The sequence below is a fragment of the Oncorhynchus mykiss genome, chromosome 20 (genome assembly GCF_013265735.2).
Source record: "Oncorhynchus mykiss isolate Arlee chromosome 20, USDA_OmykA_1.1, whole genome shotgun sequence".
Lineage (NCBI taxonomy): Eukaryota > Metazoa > Chordata > Actinopteri > Salmoniformes > Salmonidae > Oncorhynchus > Oncorhynchus mykiss.
The window spans coordinates 43,934,015-43,943,296 of record NC_048584.1 but is presented as its reverse complement, the minus strand read 5'-3'; positions in this window follow the sequence as shown (position 1 = coordinate 43,943,296).

Below are 9,282 nucleotides of genomic sequence, written 5' to 3'. Positions count from 1 at the left end.
TAGATCTAGCTAGTCTGTCACATTATAATAGAGACCGTAGATGAAGCTGGACTGTCATATTCTAATAGAGACAGTAGATCTAGCTAGTCTGACATAATGTTTTAGAGACAGTAGATATAGCTGGTCTGTCATAATATAATAAAGACAGTAGATCCAGCTGGTCCGTCATAATATAATAAAGACTGTAGATCTAGCTGGTCTGACATAATGTAATAGAGACAGTAGATATAGCTGGTCTTTCATAATATAATAGAGACAGCAGATCTAGCTGGTCTGTCATAATGTAATAGAGACAGTAGATCTAGCTGGTCTGTCATAATATAATAGAGAAAGCAGATCTAGCTGGTCTGTCATAATGTAACAGAGATAGTAGATCTACCAGGCATGTCATAATATAATAGAGCCAGTAGTTCAAGCTGGTCTGTCCTAATATAATAGAGATAATACATCTAGCTGGTCTGTCACAATATAATAGAGACAGTAGATCTAGCTGGTCTGTCATATTATAATAGAGACAGTAGATCTAGCTAGTCTGTCATATTATAATAGAGACAGTAGATCTAGCTGGTCTGTCGTAATATAATAGAGACAGTAGATCAAGCTAGTCTGTCATATTATAATAGAGACAGTAGATCTAGCGGGCATGTCATAATATAATAGAGACAGTAGTTATAGCTGGTCTGTCCTAATATGATAGAGATAATACATCTAGCTGGTATGTCATTATAATATAGATAGTAGATCTAGCTGGTCTGTCACATGATAATAGAGACAGTAGATGTAGCTTGTCTGTCATATTATAATAGAGACAGTAGATCTAGCTGGTCTGTCGTAATATAATAGAGACAGTAGATCTAGCTAGTCTGTCATATTATAATAGAGACATTAGATCTACCGGGCATGTCATAATATAATAGAGACAGTAGTTCTAGCTGGTCTGTACAAATATAATAGAGATAATACATCTAGCTGCTCTGTCATCATAATAGAGATTGTAGATCTAGCTGGTCTGTCACACTATAATAGAGACAGTAGATGTAGCTGGTCTGTCATAATATAATAGAGACAGTAGATCTAGCTGGTCTGACATAATGTAATAGAGACAGTAGATATAGCTGGTCTGTCATAATATAATAGAGACAGCAGATCTAGCTGGTCTGTCATAATGTAATAGAGATAGTAGATCTACCAGGCATGTCATAATATAATAGAGACAGTAGTTCTATCTGGTCTGTCCTAATAAAATAGAGATAATACATCTAGCTGGTCTGTCATTATAATAGAGATAGTAGATCTAGCTAGTCTGTCACATTATAATAGAGACCGTAGATGAAGCTGGACTGTCATATTCTAATAGAGACAGTAGATCTAGCTGGTCTGACATAATGTTTTAGAGACAGTAGATATAGCTGGTCTGTCATAATATAATAAAGACAGTAGATCCAGCTGGTCCGTCATAATATAATAAAGACTGTAGATCTAGCTGGTCTGACATAATGTAATAGAGACCGTAGATATAGCTGGTCTTTCATAATATAATAGAGACAGCAGATCTAGCTGGTCTGTCATAATGTAATAGAGACAGTAGATCTAGCTGGTCTGTCATAATATAATAGAGAAAGCAGATCTAGCTGGTCTGTCATAATGTAACAGAGATAGTAGATCTACCAGGCATGTCATAATATAATAGAGCCAGTAGTTCAAGCTGGTCTGTCCTAATATAATAGAGATAATACATCTAGCTGGTCTGTCACAATATAATAGAGACAGTAGATCTAGCTGGTCTGTCATATTATAATAGAGACAGTAGATCTAGCTAGTCTGTCATATTATAATAGAGACAGTAGATCTAGCTGGTCTGTCGTAATATAATAGAGACAGTAGATCAAGCTAGTCTGTCATATTATAATAGAGACAGTAGATCTAGCGGGCATGTCATAATATAATAGAGACAGTAGTTATAGCTGGTCTGTCCTAATATGATAGAGATAATACATCTAGCTGGTATGTCATTATAATATAGATAGTAGATCTAGCTGGTCTGTCACATTATAATAGAGACAGTAGATCTAGCTGGTCTGACATAATGTAATAGAGACAGTAGATATTGCTGGTCTGTCATAATATAACAAAGACAGTAGATCTAGCTGGTCTGTCGTAATATAATAGGGAGAGTAGATCTACCTGGTCTGTCATAATACAATAGAGACATAGAGACAGTAGTTCTAGCTGGTCTGTCCTAATATAATAGAGATAATACATCTAGCTGGTCTGTCATTATAATAGAGACAGTAGATCTAGCTGGTCTGTCACATTACAATAGAGACAGTAGATCTAGCTGGTCTGTCATAATATAATAGAGACATTAGATATAGCTGGTCTGTCATATTCTAATAGAGACAGTAGATCAAGCTGGTCTGTCACATTATAATAGAGACAGTAGATGAAGCTGGACTTTCATATTCTAATAGAGACAGTAGATCTAGCTGGTCTGACATAATGTTTTAGAGACAGTAGATATAGCTGGTTTGTCATAATATAATAAAGACAGTAGATCCAGCTGGTCCGTCATAATATAATAAAGACTGTAGATCTAGCTGGTCTGACATAATGTAATAGAGACAGTAGATATAGCTGGTCTGTCATAATATAATAGAGACAGCAGATCTAGCTGGTCTGTCATAATGTAATAGAGATAGTAGATCTACCAGGCATGTCATAATATAATAGAGACAGAAGATCTAGCTGGTCTGTCATATTATAATAGAGACAGTAGATCTAGCTGCTCTGCCATCATAATACAGATAGTAGATCTAGCTGGTCTGTCACATTATAATAGAGACAGTAGATGTAGCTGGTCTGTCATAATATAATAGAGACAGTAGATCTAGCTGGTCTGACATAATGTAATAGAGACAGTAGATATAGCTGGTCTGTCATAATATAATAGAGACAGCAGATCTAGCTGGTCTGTCATAATGTAATAGAGATAGTAGATCTACCAGGCATGTCATAATATAATAGAGACAGTAGATCTAGCTGGTCTGTCACAATACAATAGAGACAGTAGTTCTAGCTGGTCTGTCATAATATAATAGAGACAGTAGATCTAGCTGGTCTGTCATAATATAATAAAGACTGTAGATCTAGCTGGTCTGTATTAATATAATAGAGACATAGAGACAGTAGATCTAGCTGGTCTGTCACAATATAATAGAGACAGTAGATCTAGCTGGTCTGTCATATGATAATAGAGACAGTAGATCTAGCTAGTCTGTCATATTATAATAGAGACAGTAGATCTAGCTGGTCTGTCGTAATATAATAGAGACAGTAGATTTAGCTAGTCTGTCATATTATAATAGAGACAGTAGATCTAGCGGGCATGTCATAATATAATAGAGACAGTAGTTCTAGCTGGTCTGTCCTAATATGATATAGATAATACATCTAGATGGTCTGTCATTATAATATAGATAGTAGATCTAGCTGGTCTGTCACATTATAATAGAGACAGTAGATGTAGCTTGTCTGTCACATTATAATAGAGACAGTAGATCTAGATGGTCTGACATAATGTAATAGAGACAGTAGATATTGCTGGTCTGTCATAATATAACAAAGACAGTAGATCTAGCTGGTCTGTCGTAATATAATAGGGAGAGTAGATCTACCTGGTCTGTCATAATACAATAGAGACATAGAGACAGTAGTTCTAGCTGGTCTGTCCTAATTTTAGAGAGATAATACATCTAGCTGGTCTGTCATTATAATAGAGATAGTAGATCTAGCTGGTCTGTCATATTCTAATAGAGACATTAGATATAGCTGGTCTGTCATAATACAATAGAGACAGTAGATATAGCTGGTCTGTCATATTCTAATAGAGACAGTAGATATAGCTGGTCTGTCATATTCAAATAGAGACAGTAGATCTAGCTGGTCTGTCCTAATATAATAGAGATAATACATCTAGCTGGTCTGTCATTATAATAGAGATAGTAGATCTAGCTAGTCTGTCACATTATAATAGAGACCGTAGATGAAGCTGGACTGTCATATTCTAATAGAGACAGTAGATCTAGCTGGTCTGACATAATGTTTTAGAGACAGTAGATATTGCTGGTCTGTCATAATATAATAAAGACAGTAGATCCAGCTGGTCCGTCATAATATAATAAAGACTGTAGATCTAGCTGGTCTGACATAATGTAATAGAGACAGTAGATATTGCTGGTCTTTCATAATATAATAGAGACAGCAGATCTAGCTGGTCTGTCATAATGTAATAGAGATAGTAGATCTACCAGGCATGTCATAATATAATAGAGACAGAAGATCTAGCTGGTCTGTCATATTATAATAGAGACAGTAGATCTAGCTGCTCTGTCATCATAATACAGATAGTAGATCTAGCTGGTCTGTCACATTATAATAGAGACAGTAGATGTAGCTGGTCTGTCATAATATAATAGACAGTAGATCTAGCTGGTCTGACATAATGTAATAGAGACAGTAGATATAGCTGGTCTGTCATAATATAATAGAGACAGCAGATCTAGCTGGTCTGTCATAATGTAATAGAGATAGTAGATCTACCAGGCATGTCATAATATAATAGAGACAGTAGATCTAGCTGGTCTGTCATAATACAATAGAGACAGTAGTTCTAGCTGGTCTGTCATAATATAATAGAGATAATACATCTAGCTGGACTGTCATTATAATAAAGACAGTAGATCTAGTTGGTCTGTCACATTATAATAGAGACAGTAGATCTAGCTGGTCTGTCATATTGTAATAGAGACAGTAGATCTAGCTGGTCTGACATAATGTAATAGAGACAGTAGATATAGCTGGTCTGTCATAATATAATAAAGACTGTAGATCTAGCTGGTCTGTCATAATATAATAGAGACATAGAGACAGTAGATCTAGCTGGTCTGTCACAATATAATAGAGACAGTAGATCTAGCTGGTCTGTCATATTATAATAGAGACAGTAGATCTAGCTAGTCTGTCATATTATAATAGAGACAGTAGATCTAGCTGGTCTGTCGTAATATAATAGAGACAGTAGATCTAGCTAGTCTGTCATATTATAATAGAGACAGTAGATCTACCGGGCATGTCATAATATAATAGAGACAGTAGTTCTAGCTGGTCTGTACAAATATAATAGAGATAATACATCTAGCTGCTCTGTCATCATAATAGAGATTGTAGATCTAGCTGGTCTGTCACACTATAATAGAGACAGTAGATGTAGCTGGTCTGTCATAATATAATAGAGACAGTAGATCTAGCTGGTCTGACATAATGTAATAGAGACAGTAGATATAGCTGGTCTGTCATAATATAATAGAGACAGCAGATCTAGCTGGTCTGTCATAATGTAATAGAGATAGTAGATCTACCAGGCATGTCATAATATAATAGAGACAGTAGTTCTATCTGGTCTGTCCTAATAAAATAGAGATAATACATCTAGCTGGTCTGTCATTATAATAGAGATAGAAGATCTAGCTAGTCTGTCACATTATAATAGAGACCGTAGATGAAGCTGGACTGTCATATTCTAATAGAGACAGTAGATCTAGCTGGTCTGACATAATGTTTTAGAGACAGTAGATATAGCTGGTCTGTCATAATATAATAAAGACAGTAGATCCAGCTGGTCCGTCATAATATAATAAAGACTGTAGATCTAGCTGGTCTGACATAATGTAATAGAGACGGTAGATATAGCTGGTCTTTCATAATATAATAGAGACAGCAGATCTAGCTGGTCTGTCATAATGTAATAGAGATAGTAGATCTACGAGGCATGTCATAATATAATAGAGACAGAAGATCTAGCTGGTCTGTCATATTATAATAGAGACAGTAGATCTAGCTGCTCTGTCATCATAATACAGATAGTAGATCTAGCTGGTCTGTCACATTATAATAGAGACAGTAGATGTAGCTGGTCTGTCATAATATAATAGAGACAGTAGATCTAGCTGGTCTGACATAATGTAATAGAGACAGTAGATATAGCTGGTCTGTCATAATATAATAGAGACAGCAGATCTAGCTGGTCTGTCATAATGTAATAGAGATAGTAGATCTACCAGGCATGTCATAATATAATAGAGACAGTAGATCTAGCTGGTCTGTCATAATACAATAGAGACAGTAGTTCTAGCTGGTCTGTCATAATATAATAGAGATAATACATCTAGCTGGACTGTCATTATAATAAAGACAGTAGATCTAGTTGGTCTGTCACATTATAATAGAGACAGTAGATCTAGCTGGTCTGTCATATTGTAATAGAGACAGTAGATCTAGCTGGTCTGACATAATGTAATAGAGACAGTAGATATAGCTGGTCTGTCATAATATAATAAAGACTGTAGATCTAGCTGGTCTGTCATAATATAATAGAGACATAGAGACAGTAGATCTAGCTGGTCTGTCACAATATAATAGAGACAGTAGATCTAGCTGGTCTTTCATATTATAATAGAGACAGTAGATCTAGCTAGTCTGTCATATTATAATAGAGACAGTAGATCTAGCTAGTCTGTCATATTATAATAGAGACAGTAGATCTAGCTGGTCTGTCGTAATATAATAGAGACAGTAGATCTAGCTAGTCTGTCATAATATAATAGAGACAGTAGATCTAGCTGGTCTGTCATATTATAATAGAGACAGTAGTTCTAGCTGGTCTGTACAAATATAATAGAGATAATACATCTAGCTGCTCTGTCATCATAATAGAGACAGTAGATCTAGCTAGTCTGTCACATTATAATGGAGACAGTAGATGTAGCTGGTCTGTCATAATATAATAGAGACAGTAGATCTAGCATGTCTGACATAATGTAATAGAGACAGTAGATATAGCTGGTCTGTCATAATATAATAAAGACAGTAGATCTAGCTGGTCTGTCATAATGATAGTAGATCTACCAGGCATGTCATAATATAATAGAGACAGTAGATCTAGCTGGTCTGTCATAATACAATAGAGACAGTAGTTCTAGCAGGTCTGTTATAATATAATAGAGATAATACATCTAGCTGGTCTGTCATTATCATAGAGACAGCAGATCTAGCTGGTCTGTCACATTATAAAAGAGACTGTAGATCTAGCTGGTCTTTCATATTGTAATAGAGACAGTAGATCTAGCTGGTCTGTCATAATATAATAGAGACAGCAGATCTAGCTGGTCTGTCATCATGTAATAGAGATAGTAGATCTACCAGGCATGTCATAATATAATAGAGACAGTAGATCTAGCTGGTCTGTCATAATAGAATGGAGACAGTAGTTCTAGCTGGACTGTCATAATATAATAGAGATAATAGATCTAGCTGAACTGTCATTATAATAGAGACAGTAGATCTAGCTGGTCTGTCACATTATAATAGAGACAGTAGATCTAGCTGGTCTGTCATATTGTAATAGAGACAGTAAATCCAGCTGGTCTGACATAATGTAATAGAGACAGTAGATATAGCTGGTCTGTCATAATATAATACAGACAGTAGATCTAGCTGGTCTGACATAATGTAATAGAGACAGTAGATATAGCTGGCCTGTCATAATATAATAGAGACAGAAGATCTAGCTGGTCTGTCATATTATAATAGAGACAGCAGATCTAGCTGGTCAGTCATCATGTAATAGAGATAGTAGATCTACCAGGCATCTCATAATATAATAGAGACAGTAGATCTAGCTGGTCTGTCACATTATAATAGAGACAGCAGATCTACCTGGTCTGTAATAATATAATAGAGACATAGAGCCAGTTGATCTAGCTGGTCTGTCATAATATAATAGAGACAGCAGATCTAGCTGGTCTTTCATAATGTAATAGAGATAGCAGATCTACCAGGCATGTCATATTCTAATAGAGACAGTAGATCTAGCTGGTCTGACATAATGTAATAGAGACAGTAGATATAGATGGTCTGTCATAATACAGTAGAGACAGTAGTTCTAGCTGGTCTGTCATAATATAAAAGAGATAATACTTCTACCTGGTCTGTCATTATAATAGAGACAGTAGATCTAGCTGGTCTGTCGTAATATAATAGAGACAGTAGATCTTGCTGGTCTGTCATAATATAATAGAGACTTTAGATCTAGCTGGTCTGTCGTAATATAATAGAGACAGTAGATCTAGCTGGTCTGTCATATTCTAATAGAGACAGTAGATCTAGCTGGACTGTCATTATAATAAAGACAGTAGATCTAGTTGGTCTGTCACATTATAATAGAGACAGTAGATCTAGCTGGTTTGTCATATTGTAATAGAGACAGTAGATCTAGCTGGTCTGACATAATGTAATAGAGACAGTAGATATAGCTGGTCTGTCATAATATAATAAAGACTGTAGATCTAGCTGGTCTGTCATAATATAATAGAGACATAGAGACAGTAGATCTAGCTGGTCTGTCACAATATAATAGAGACAGTAGATCTAGCTGGTCTTTCATATTATAATAGAGACAGTAGATCTAGCTAGTCTGTCATATTATAATAGAGACAGTAGATCTAGCTAGTCTGTCATATTATAATAGAGACAGTAGATCTAGCTGGTCTGTCGTAATATAATAGAGACAGTAGATCTAGCTAGTCTGTCATAATATAATAGAGACAGTAGATCTAGCTGGCCTGTCATAATATAATAAAGACTGTAGATCTAGCTGGTCTGTATTAATATAATAGAGACATAGAGACAGTAGATCTAGCTGGTCTGTCACAATATAATAGAGACAGTAGATCTAGCTGGTCTGTCATATGATAATAGAGACAGTAGATCTAGCTAGTCTGTCATATTATAATAGAGACAGTAGATCTAGCTGGTCTGTCGTAATATAATAGAGACAGTAGATTTAGCTAGTCTGTCATATTATAATAGAGACAGTAGATCTAGCGGGCATGTCATAATATAATAGAGACAGTAGTTCTAGCTGGTCTGTCCTAATATGATATAGATAATACATCTAGATGGTCTGTCATTATAATATAGATAGTAGATCTAGCTGGTCTGTCACATTATAATAGAGACAGTAGATGTAGCTTGTCTGTCACATTATAATAGAGACAGTAGATCTAGATGGTCTGACATAATGTAATAGAGACAGTAGATATTGCTGGTCTGTCATAATATAACAAAGACAGTAGATCTAGCTGGTCTGTCGTAATATAATAGGGAGAGTAGATCTACCTGGTCTGTCATAATACAATAGAGACATAGAGACAGTAGTTCTAGCTG